Source organism: Bos indicus, chromosome 22 (genome assembly GCF_029378745.1).
Source record: "Bos indicus isolate NIAB-ARS_2022 breed Sahiwal x Tharparkar chromosome 22, NIAB-ARS_B.indTharparkar_mat_pri_1.0, whole genome shotgun sequence".
NCBI lineage: Eukaryota > Metazoa > Chordata > Mammalia > Artiodactyla > Bovidae > Bos > Bos indicus.
Window position 1 is genome coordinate 34,504,910 of NC_091781.1, and position 13,782 is coordinate 34,518,691.

The following is a 13,782-nucleotide window of genomic DNA, read 5'->3' on the forward strand; positions in this document are numbered from 1 at the left end:
TGATTTCTCACATCCTGGTTAATATTTTAATAAAATATTTAACTGCCAAGTTAAATAAATTATGGCAGTAGTATAGTATTAATACACATTTCACGTTGCCTTTTTAATTTTTGTTTTATATTGGAATATAGTTGATTAACAATGTTGTGTTATTTTCAGGTATACAGCAAAGTGATTTAGTTATATATATGCATGTATGTATTCTTTTTCAGATTCTTTTCCCATTTAGGTTATTGCAGAGTACTGAGTAGAGTTCCCTGTGCTACACAGTAGGTCCCTGTTGGTTTTCTAATGTAAATAAAGCAGTGTGTGCATATCAGTCTCAACAACCAATCTATTCTCCCTTCCGCCATTTTCTCCAGTAGCCATAAATTTGTTCTCTAACCTGTGAGTCTGTTTCTGATTCACTTTGCCTTTTTTTTTTTTTTTAAAGAAAGCAGAGAGAACAAAGGAAGAACAAGGTCTTTTAGTTCTTGTAACCTCAAAAACCTTGGGGAAATAGAGGCCATTCTGCCAAAACACTCATAAAAATCTAACTTCTATTATAAAATAATTTCTGATATTAACTTGTGCAGTTATAATAAGGTGCATATCTACTAAATAATTACTAATGTTACATTTTTATTATTACCTGTTATTTTATAAATGATCATTAATAATCATATCTTATATTTTTTATTGTGAAGTAAGTAACCCACTGACAGATGAATGGATGACGAAGAGGTACATGTGTATGTGTATGTATATATACATACAATAGGATATTAACCATAAAAATGAATAAAATGCCATTTGCAGCAACATGAATGGACCTAGAGATTATCATAGTATGTAAAGTCAGTCAGACAGAAAAGACAAAGATCATATGATATCACTTATATGTAGAATTCAAAAATGATACAAGTGAACCTATTTACAGAACAGAAATAGACTCACAGAAATAGAAAACAAATTCATGGTTTGGGAAAGTGGGGAAGAGACAAATTAGGAGTTTGGGTAACAGATACACACTATTATGTATAAAAGAGATAAGCAACAAGGACCTACTGTATAGCACAGGGAACTAGATTTAATATTTTATAACAACTCATAATGGAACAGAATCTGAAAATGTATGTGTATATATATATATATATATTTCTGAATCACTGTGCTGTGTACCTGAAACTAACACAACATTGTAAGTCAGCTATACTTCAGTAAAGAAAAAAGTAGATAAGACATGTATTAGAACAAAAAACTGGCACATGAGGAGACAGATGCTGTTTTTTCCCCTCTTAGGCATAGAGAGGATTCATTAGCTGACCCAGGTCTAGAACACTATCTCCTTAAATTCAGGTGGGATCAAACACTGTTCTGTCTTCTGAAAAGATCATAGTCTTCTACATTATTTGTGACTCTTAGAATTTTGAGATAGACTTCACTTTTTCTTATGATAATGGTAATAAATGCTATGTAGAAAATACATACACACACAAGAACAGAATAGGCTTCCTATTATTCAGGATAGCTTGTTAGCTTTCTAAATTTTTCTTCTGTGCATAAATAGATATACAAAAATTATTTTACTGAATTGGAATATTATGTAATACCTTTTCACACTTGCTGTATTGAGAAAACGTCTTTATGTCATAAAAAGTTCTAAAACATGACTCTTAATGTCTCTTTAATATTCCATCATGTGAAAGGACTAAACCTAATTTATGTAATTTATATTGTACTTTTAGTCTGTAGCTACGTTTTATGCTATTATTAGTAATGTATTACTAAACATCCTGAATGTACATCTCTGATAGTTGTCTTAGGATAATTTTTTAAAAGTCAGAATACCATATCAAGGATTAGTGTATAAAATTTAAAATACTACCTTATGTGGCTTTTTTAATAGACAGAGATTAGAAGGTTCACTACCTCTAAGATCCATTTGAAGTTTTATAAAATCCATTGGCTGATTCAAATCTTACCTTTCTTGTTATATAATTCACAGTGCAGGAGGAAGGACTTACATGACAACCCCAAAATATTATCTATACATTACAAATACATATTAAAGTGTTTAAATTGAACCTACATGCGTTTGGAAATATTGGTAATATCCCCTAAGACAATTGGTGACAAACACGTATCATAACCAGTTTTGAGAATTATTCGCCTAGGGCCCAAATAGCACCCGAGTATTTAGACTTGTGACTTTGCTAAAAGGTTTCTAAAACTGTTTGACTTTATATTGCTCATTTCCAACAACTGTCACATTTTGGTAAAGCATCAGGAGATAAGCATTAAACCCTCTGCTGATATATAAATCTAGTGCCAGTTCTCATAGCATCTGTTATAATTTGGGCAGTTTAATATGATTAGAATGCCAAAAAGCTTAATGTGGCTGGGTAATTCACAGGATAGATGATGACCATTAAAATATTATGTTGTTTATTTCACTTGAAACAAAAATGAGTGATTGAGAGCTGAGAGATGGAAATGATATTGAAGTGGCCTCTTTCTTCCATAATAACAAAAGCAGGTTCTGTTTTCTGTGTGCTGATAGTGTGTTAGTTGGGACTTTTGCACAGTGGAAATGCACTAGGGGTAATTCAAGCAACAGGAAAGTATTGTCATCAAGAATCGTTGTAGAGACTGCACTAAAATCAGAGAAGAAATCCTGGGTGTCTTTACCATCTCTCATTTCTGTGTCTGTTTTATGTTTTAAGACTATATTACAGCTTTCTCTATTTCTACCATAAAGCAGAAAATGGCTATTAACACTACCTAGATTTATTTCTGCCATCCAAGAGACTAGACGAAGACTGAGATTGTTTAATCCTTATTTTAAATTTCCAAGAGGAAATTTACAATAGCATCAAAAAGAATAAAATACTTAGAGATACATTTAACAAAAGATGTACAAGCTTCTCCCCTGAAAGTAATTAAAGAAGATCTAAATAAATGGAAAGACATCCCGTCTTCCTCCACATCTTCACAGATCTGAAGGCTCAATATTTGTAAAGATGGCAGTAGTCCCCAACTGTGTCTACATGTTCAAAATAATCCCTGTAAAAATCCCAGGTACTTTCTTGGCAGAAATTGTGAAACTCATTCTAAAATTCATACAAAAATGCAACTGACCCACTATGACAAAAACAGTGGTGAAATAGGACAATAAAATTAGAGGGCTCTTCTTCCTAATTTCAAAACTTACTACAAAGCTACAATAATCATGACAATGTGGTACTGGCATTAAGTAGGCATGTGGGTCAATGGGATAGAATTGAGACTCCAGAAATTAAACCCTTACATTTATAGTCAGTTGACTTCCTATAGGGACTTCCCAGGTGACACTAGTGGTAAAGAACCCACCTGCCAATGCAGGAGGTAGAAGAGGGTTCAATCCCTGGGTCAGGAATATCCCCTGGAGGAGGACATGGCAACCCACTCCAGTATTCTTGCCTGGAGAATCCCATGGACAGAGAAGCCTGGTGGGCTACAGTCCACAGGGTTGCAAAGAGTTGAACATAAGTGCAGTGTCTTAGCATGCACACATGACCTTCTATAGAGGTGTAAAAGTAATTTGATGGTGAAAGAATAATCCTTTCAACAAGTGGTACTGAGACTCCCACATACAAAAGAATGAAGTTGGACCTCCAGCATCACACTACACACAAAAATTAACTCAAAATGAATCAAAGGTTTACATGAGAAAAGTAAAACTATGAAACTTTTAGAAGAAAATACATGAGTATATGCATATGTGTTCATGACCTTAAGTTAGGCAGTAGTTTCTTCAAGAAACACAAGAAGCACAGAGACCAAAGAAAAGAATATAAATTGGACTATATCAAAAGTCAGACCTTTCTACTGAAAGTAAGTGAAAAGACACCCTAATGACTGAGAAAAAATATTTTAAAAAATATTTCAGATAAAATAGACTTATTTCAAGAATATATAAGTGACTCTTACAAGTGATAAAAATATGCAATCAAACAGTGGTCAAAGGATTTAAATAGATGTTTAACCAAAGAAATAAATGGCCAATAAGCTGTGGGAAGATGCTCAACATTATTAATTATTAGGGAAATTCAAGTCAGGACCACAATAAGATGCCACTTCATACTAACTAGGATGGCGAAAATAAAGACGGTAACAAGTGTTGATGAAAATGTGGAGAAATTAGAACTCTTTGATTCATTGTAATGGGAGTGTGAAATACTGCATCCATTTTGGAAAAGTTTGACAGTTCCTCAAAATGTATGATCCATTAATTTTACCTCTTAGGTGTAAGATAAATAAAAATATAGTACCACGCAAAAACTTGAACACAGATGTTCATAGCAAGCAGTGTTATTCATAGTAGCCTGAAAGTGAAAACAACCCAAGTGTCCATCAACTGATAAATGGGTAAGAACTGGTATATCCATACAATGAGATATTATCCAGCTATTATTTTTTAAAAAAGAGTGAAATACTAATGCATGCTACATCATGGATAAACCTCAGAGACATTATGCTAAGAAAAAGAAAGCAGTCACAAAAGATCTATATCATATAAATACATTTTTATGAAATGTCCTTAATAGATGTGTAGAGACAGAAAATACAACAGGGCCTTAGGGACAGGGAAAGAGGAGGAAAAAAAGGAAGTGATTGGTAATGGCATGGAGTGTTTCTTTTTTGGCTAATAAAAATGTTCTATGTGGATTATGGTGATGTTTGTACACTCTGAATTTATTCAAACATTGAAGAGAAAGAAACTCCTCAGGGAAGGATCCTGAAGGCTTTAGTTGGGGCTCTGTGTCTATCCCCGGATGCGTCACCTATGACCAGAGGCAAGAAGTTATGAGTATGTCTGCTTCTGCCTTCCAGTGCAGGAGATTTCGATCCCTGGGTCGGGAAGATCCCCTGGAGTAGGAAATGGCAACTTACTCCAGTATTCTTGCCTGGAAAATTCCACAGACAGAGGAGCCTGGAGGGGTACAGTCTATGCGGTCACAAAGAGTTGGACACCATGAGTGACTGAGTACACATGCTCTGCTTCTATAAGTATGTGGCTGGAAGCTGAGGGAAGGGGAAGAGACAGTTTTCATAAAGGATGGAGAAAACAGAAGACTCATAACTAAGTATTTCCTTAACCAGAGCACACTTAAGTACATGAGTATGATGGATATGAATACGTTTTATTAAACTTACCTTTCTGTCTTTGATTTGGTCCATTGAAAAGTTAGCTAGAACTTGCTTGTTAAAAACATTATTGAACATAATAAGCAATACAATGACTTAAAGACAAGTTTGACTCAATATTGTTTTTCTTCGTCTCTGAAGAGACATTTTAACCAAAGGTTGTTGAAGCAGCTGGCATTCGTTTTATTTGCCTGTCCTCTCCAAATACAGATACTCCTACATGAAATGCCACCTGGAGACAGTGGCCATGGCCCATAAATTTAATTACTAACCTTTAATTCATCGCTGGCAAAATCAGTTCTTGAAGCATCTAAGCTAATCAGCCTTCTCTGACAATGCTAATCAATCGTTCAGCAGTCCACCTTTGGCTTAATTACTCTTGCACTACATTACATTTTCCAAATGTCAAGAATCTTCTTCTGGAAAAGCAATAAATCATTCCTACATGATGTGAGTAGAGAGCCTGTTATTCCCTCACACTTGACCTTGGCTGTGTGAAGTTGAAATTGATTATTTGCTGCAGTGGTACATTATAAGGAAGAGAGATTCAATAAGAATCATAGCATGCACAAAACAGGGAGTTTTTCAGCACAGTCTTGCCTCACCTGAAATGAACCAGCTGCTGTCAGATGTTGTTTTTAGCAGTTGGCTAAATCCACCATAAAATTTAATGAAACAGAGGAGCTGTGAGACTTCTACACTTCTGTGAATTTCTGTGGTCAAAAAAGCATAAAACTACCATCTTATCAGAAGTCCAGCCAATCTCTTGCTGTAGATTCAAATCCAAAAATAACTGTTCAATTCCCTGATATTTTCCTCCAAAGTACAAAAAAATAATCCACAGTACTTCTCAGAAAACGAGAAAAAAGGAGTAAAGTGAAAGAAGAAAGCTCCATGTTGAGATTAAGTAGCAGATTGAGAGTTAGACCTGTGTTCGAATCCTGATCATACCACTCACTACCTTAATGAAACTGGGCAAGTTATTTAACCTCTGTAAGCCTTGTTTTCCTCATTTCTGATTCTTGTAGAGCAGCGGTTCTCATCCAGAGGCAGTTTTACCCCCAAAGAGGGACATTTTATCATCAAAACTGGGAGAGGAGTACATCAAATCGGTGCTGGTCAAGGGTGATGCTAAACATTTTACAGTGCACAAAAGTGAAAGTGTTAGTCACTCAGATGTGTCTGGTTCTTTGCAGCCCCATGGACTGTAGCCCACCAGACTCCCCTGTCCATGGGTTTCTCCAGGCAAAAATATTGGAGTCGGTTGCCATTCCCTTCTTCAGGGCATCTTCCCGACCTAGGGATCTAACCCAAGTCTCCTGCATTGCAGGCAGATTCTTTACCATCTAAGCCACCAGAGACAGCCCTTATTACAAATGCATTATTACAAGGCACTACCAAGGGAAACTGTTCTTTAGAGCAATTAGCACAGGTCTTGATACCTAAATACTCAAGGAATCATTACCATTATCATTTTGGTTTATTTAATATAAGTAAAAGTCCCTTCTCATCACAAATATAGATTTTCTCATCTCTCTCTTTTCCCTATTGCAGCATAATCTTTAAATGTAACAGATATTCTATCTAGAGCTAATACTGGAATTATTTGCTTAATAAACATAATGGGACTTTTTCTTTCTACTAGTATTAAGTTTCTTTGATTTCTTCACAAAATAGTAATTGCTACTCAGTTTTAATATTTTCCACCTGCCATGGATGAACATAGGAATCGACTTTTAAGAACCTCATTTAATCTTTCAAGGGCAAATTTATTTTTTCAACTTAGGAAATATTGGAGTAAATCACAGGATGATAAAAATCGTAGACATCATTGAGTCTAGTCTGACATGTAGCAGAACTCAATTGGCTTTACAGTTATTACTCTGTTACCATCATAGATCAATAGCTCTATTCATGGATTTTTTTTAATTTAGTGATACTCACCAGTTAGGTTGGTCTTTCCAGGTGGCGCTTTCCAGGTAGAACCTGCCTGTCAATGCAGGAGACCTGGGTTCTGTCCCTGGGTCCGAAATATCCCCTGGAGGAGGAAATGGCGACCCATTCCAGTATTCTTACCTGGAGAATCCCTTGGAAAGAGGAGCCTGGCAGGCTATAGGCAATAGGGTTGCAAAGAGACACAACTGAAGTAACTTAGCAAGCACACACAGTTTGGAAGCTAGAAAAACCACTGTTTGCTTGGATTCCCTTGTTCAGTAAGTCCTTACCTTGTCACTACCAATAAGCTTAGTAGGGGGCTCTACAGATGCCCATTCACCATACTTCCTCTGCTTTGTGGTTCAGGGCTTGCTTCTGCACTCTGAATTCACCAGGCTCCCTTGCCAGTTGGCCCCTGGCTACATTCGCTCATGGTAGACACTGACAAGAGAGAAAGCAGGAGAAAGGGAGATGCCAGGGTCTGTGTTTTTGTGTCTGTCTGTCTGCTGCCTTTTAAAGTATCTCCTCTGTGATCCTGCCTCCAGCTAGGTTGGGTCCTAAAAACTGGTAACAAACAGCTTCTCAGCTTTTCCCTCAGTCCTAAAGGATGGTAGATGCTTCCACTTTGACTAATCCCTCAGTTGTCACACCATCTCATTTTCAGATCTTCCAACATCTTTTTTAGCCAATATCTTTTTTATTTGCTGGTATTTCCATGTTAGGTATCCTTCATCTAACATGATTGTGCTCATATTATTTGAGAATATTCATTTCTGCTATACAAAATAAAATAAAGGACTTTCCTAATGGTCCAGTGGTTATAATGTAGCACTTTCACTGACAAGGCCCTGGAAACTATAGTTGATTTACAATGTTGTGTTAATTTCTGCTGTACAGCAAAGTGATTCAGTTATATATATGTGCATTTTTTGTTTTCTTTTCCATTTTGGTTTATCCTAGGATATTGTTGTTTGTTTGCCCATTCTATATATAATATATAATATTATATATATGTAATATATAATCTATAATTCTATATATAATAGCTTACATCTGCTAACCTCAGCCGCCCTCTCCATCTCTTCTATCCCTTCTCCCGCTTGGCAACCACAGTTCTGTTCTCTGTGTCTGTGAGTCTGTTTCTGTTTTGTAGATTAACTCATTTGCGTTCTAGTTTAGATTCTACACATAAGTGATATTCCACATGTCATTGTAAATCAGGATTTGGTCCATCTGGAAACATTGGTATATTTCTAGTGTCTGTGTATTGCACCTCAGGAATCATCTCCCCCAATCTAAAAAAGAAGGATTTTCCATTAGCCTTTGGAGAAATGAAATCTCAGCATGCCTGAGCTTGACTTGGACTTTATTTTCTCCAGTAAGTACAGTGAGCCTCATCTAGTGAAGCTTTCAATAACATGGTCAAAAAGTACAAACTGACAAACAGGAACAGCACTGAAACCTGAAGCTGTTCACCAAAAGAACATTAACATCACAACAAACTGGTTGATACTTTTAAAATCTGATGAGAGTCTTGGTTGGAAAAATGATATCCTGGGTGATTACTAAAGAGTTGAGTTAAATGAGGTCCACATCACACATAAAATGTGCATAGCTCTGTACTGGACACTTAATATAATTACCTCCTTTGATCCTTGAATAATTGCCAAAGGTAGATACCATAACCCTTGCTTCACAGATTAGGCATCATAGGGTCAAAAAAGTGTAGGCCACAGTCACAGAAGGGGGAAGTTGGCATTTAGCAATTAGCAACACAGACTGTGGAACCAGCTGTCCCGGTGCCATTACTAGCTCTTCCACTTTGCAAGTGAATGACTTGGGAATGCTTCTTGATCTTTTGATTTCTTCATTTATCATATGGAGCTAATTACAGTTTATACTTCAGGGAGTCATCATGAAGGTTCATCTTTTTAAAGAACATTGAACAACTACTACCCTAGGGTAAGAGCTAAAAAAAGTATTGGTTAAATTTTTAAATCTAATCTGCTTTATCCCAAGTCCACTATATCCTGCCTCAATGTTCTAGACACTCTAGCCTTTTTTTTTTTTTTTTTTTTTTACAAAGTATGGGCCGTAGATGTCTTCAGTAGGTTTCCTGAAAGCAGAGCCTACAGTCGGGTTTGGAAGGCAGTGCTCTGAAGAAACCTCTAAGCAAGAGACCCAAGGCAAGGTAGCTTGCAAGCAAGGTAGAGACACAAGTCAGGATGTGGCTTCGGGTGAAGTCTAGCCTTAGCCTGATTCTACTTTGCTGAAAAGCTTTGAAGCAGAAATTGCACCCAAGAGTGTATTCCACCTTTTGGCAACAGAAATAGGCATTTGTTCTTTAATAACTGTGAGTCATTGGATATGATCGCAGAGAATGGGAGTAGGTATAAACAATAGCCCAAGAGCAGTTCTTCCCAGGCTTTAATAGGGAAAAGGGTAACAACTGAGGAATGGATACACCGAATCTGGTAAAAGGAGAATCCCAGGGGGCTCATGTGAGTCATGTAGCTAGACTGCACCACTGGAGGGATCTGTAGCATTGGCATCGGCTGAGTTTCTTGGAAAGACAGGACCATTGCAGGACCCATCCCAGATCAGAATCTGCATTTAACAAACATCTCTGAATGTTTGCACACTAAGGATTGAGAAACTGTTCTGCAAATGGGTTCTTTACTACTAGTGCCACCTAGGAAGCCCAAGGGGGTGGTTTAGTTGCTCAGTCATGTCCGACTCTTTGGCCCCATGGATTGTAGCCTGCCAGGTCCCTCTGTCCATGGGGTTCTCCAGGCAGGAATACCATGCTTGCCATTTCCTTCTCCAGGGGATATTCCCAAACCAGGGATCTAACCCACATTTATGGTGTGTGTATGAAAGTTTTCAATATCATTACTCAAAAAGCATTTTTATCAAAAAGTTTAAATTCCTGTTATTCTAGTGTTTTAGTATTAGCTTAACCATAACTGTGAGAAGGCAATGGCAACCCACTCCAGTACTCTTGCCTGGAAAATCCCATGGACGGAGGAGCCTGGTAGGCTGTAGTCCATGTGGTCACGAAGAGTCGGACACGACTGAGCGACTTCACTTTCACTTTTCACTTTCATGCATTGGAGAAGGAAATGGCAACCCACTCCAGTGTTCTTGCCTAGAGAATCCCAGGGACAGTGGAGCCTGGTGGGCTGCCATCTGTGGGGTCGCACAGAGTCAGACACGACTGAAGCGACTTAGTAGTAGTAGTAGCAACCATAAGTACAGTGTTCCCTTCAACAAAATGGGTGAAGAAGACAATAAAGATTGTGTCTTAGAAACAGATAGGAAAACGAGAAGCAGATGACTAGCTTTAACAGCCCATGGCTAAAGTTTTCACAGTTTTCTAGAGTTGGAAAGTCTCCAGGAGCTCACTGATCCATGAAAGGAGGACATGCCACGTGCCAGAAGAGCACATGCTCTCCAGGGCCTGGCTCTAGCCAGGTTGTTTGGAGCAGCCATCCATGAACTTCACAAATATTTGTATTCTTTTATTGGAGGCACTGTTTTCCTTGCCAGGGGGCCAACTGAAAGCTATATAATGCCCTGGAAAAAGAGATCCAATTTAGAGTTGTGATCTGTAGAATTTTATAGACAAAGCAGGTGGCCAATATTTTGGATCATAATGTTTGTGAGATTGGACTTGACGTTTTAGAATGACTGTGCAAAAAGAGAAATTCATAAGCCATCAGTATTTCTTGCCAGGGCTTTACATTTTTAGTAAGATTTAGTGGAAAAAGTTGGAGGAGGCAATGGCACCCCACACCAGTACTCTTGGCTGGAAAATCCCATGGACAAAGGAGCCTGGTAGGCTGCAATCCATGGGGTTGCTAAGAGTCGGACACGACTGAGCTACTTCACTTTCACTTCTCACCTTCATGCATTGGAGAAGGAAATGGCAACCCACTCCAGTATCCTTGCCTAGAGAATCCCAGGGATGGGGGAGCCTGGTAGGCTGCCATCTATGGGGTCGCACAGAGTTGGACACGACTGAAGTGACTTAGCAGCAGCAGCAGCAGCAATGGCAAAAGTATTTGTCTTATTCTTACTTCCTAATCTCCTAGAATGCCTCCATACTTGTTATTGTAATACCTCTTGTTGCTTGCTAAAAACAGATATACATGCGTGGAAGAGGTTATAGGTGCTTGTTCATGTCCATTTCTCATCTTTTTTTGGGTGCATGGGGATACTGTGCTTCCCAGACCCCTTTGGTTTAGACAGGGCCATGTAACTAATTTTTGCCAATGTAAGTGGAAATAATGTATAAAACTTCCAAGATGAAGCACTTAAGAATTGGTGTGATAAGCCACTTTTTAATATGGTGGTGGTTCAAGTGGAAGAGAGTCTGGGCCTCTGGATCATTGAAAAGTGGGAGTCCCCGTTTACCTACTTGACTTCACATGAAATACATTGGCTGAACCACTGAGATTTTGAAATTGTTCTTTTGTGGAATCTTGCTGTTACTTACCTTTGTTAATAAAACATAAGGAATCAACATCATGGGATTTTTTTGGCTATAATATTAATGTAGTCTGAAAGCAGTGGATTTGAAGACAAAGATTCAAGTCTTTGCTCCAGTCCTTAACTAAGTGTGTGACATTAGGAAAATCATTAACCATCTCTGGTCTTAAGTAAAATTAGATTGAGCTACATCATCTCTGAGATCTCTTCTTCTCAACTCTTGTACCCTATAATTCATTGAAAGCCCATATATATCATTTTTAAATTATTTGTCTAAAGCTTCTCCATACCTTGCATAATTATTATAAATGATAAATTTATGTAAATGCAAGTACATGCACTCTGCAAATCCTAAGAGGATATTTTTTAAAGGAGTCATCAAATCACTTTGTGCCTAAAAAAACTTATTTTTTATGAAGGTTCTGTCAGTAAGTACATAAGCTATATTTACAGGGCCATGCCTTGTATTTGCCTGATTTATTTATCTGTCCTATTTATAACCAAGAGAGTCTTTCAAAGAAGACTTCATTGTCATAGTGAGGGGTATACCTGAAAAATCAGTCATATGAACACTGTTTTTGCTACCACTAAATAAGATGAATTTCCATCTGGGTTTTATCCCATTCGAGTCTCCAAGTGGAACAGTGGAGACCAATGTGAATTACAGATGGGAAATATTTTTTCTGGAATTTAAGGAGTAGTTATATGACCCTTTAGGGCTACTTGGTAAAGAACTTATGTGTAGATTTCCTTGGTGGTGGTGGTGTAATCGCTAAGTCGTGTCCGACACTTGCGACCTGCCAGGATCCTCTGTCCATGGGATTCTGCAGGCAAAAATACTAGAGTGGGTTGCCATTTCCTTCTCGCGTAGGTTTCCTTGGGGGCCTCAGGTTGCTCCAAACTCTGATTTTGTTTCCAGGGCACAGTGCTGTTGCTATGACATCCAGTCTCCCACTCCATTCCCAATGTGTTCACTGCCCTTTTTTCTTCTCTGGTCTTGGACATGTCAGATTTTATGCTCTGAGCTTGGACTGCAGTGAACAGTGATACTTTCCACCCTCCTTTGGGAAAAAAGGGACACAGACTCTCCACATTTGATGTGAGAACCATGCTTGTTATAGGTTTTTTAAATGCTGAGGCCTGAACTTCGATCTGAGGGAAAATAGCAGGGGACTGGATTGGGGAAGAGAGAAAATTGGGGTGAGAAAGGGCACATGAGGAAGTGCATTGATTGTTTCAGATGATGCTTTGTTGTTTGTGAAATAAATACATTCTCTGAACTCGGGCCATCTTTTCAGAATTCTTTTGAAAACAAGGATGTATTTTCTTTCTCACTGCCTGTCTGTTTCTGACTTGTCCTCTCTGGGGCTATTTCAGCGTCTGCCCTGATGTTTCTGGATAAATTGTGTTGGGCACACTGTTTCCGTTTGCCACCATTCCAGAAGGAAAGTCCTTTAGACACAACCTCCTCTGTCTTCACAGCCCAAATACATGTTTGAGAACACCAGAGAATAAACCACTTCCATCTCCCAGGAAATGCAGGGGTAACTGCTTTCTTACTACAGGGCAGACAGAAGATAGGTTTTTCTCATTTTTTCAGAGTGAGTGAAATTCTGTGAGGACAGACTTTAGCATAGGAGACTTGGGTAAGAGTTGTTTGTTTGCACTTGGTCCTTCTGTTTTTGTACTTCAGAATTGGATTGGAAAGCTAGGTGCTTCTCAGTTGTTCCTCCTCAAGTGTAGATAAATAATAGTAATAACTACTATTATAAAATTGAACATTTTCCCTACTAATTCATACTGAAAGCAATATTATTCAACTTTTAGTGGTATGTTTTACAGTCTTTTTTCCTCCTAATCTTAGTTCTTTAGAAAGAAGTCTAAATTCTGTTGAGATCTTTAGAAGTGAAGTTTAATCTTATTTTTAGTCTTTGGCTTCAAGCACAAAGCATCGTCCTTTCCCAGCTGATTTCTCTTTCCTGATATCTCTAACTGACGTTGAAATGATCTTTGTGTCTTTACTGCTTTCTACTCACTGTTTGTCCACCAGTGTGCATTTGCTGCCTTCCCTCTCTTTCTGGAGATATGTCAGTTTTTCTGTGAAATAAACTGTTTTGTTCTGCCCTCTTTTTCTGTATAACCCTATTCCCAAATTATTTTTTCTTTACCTTTTCCTTCCCATTTCTA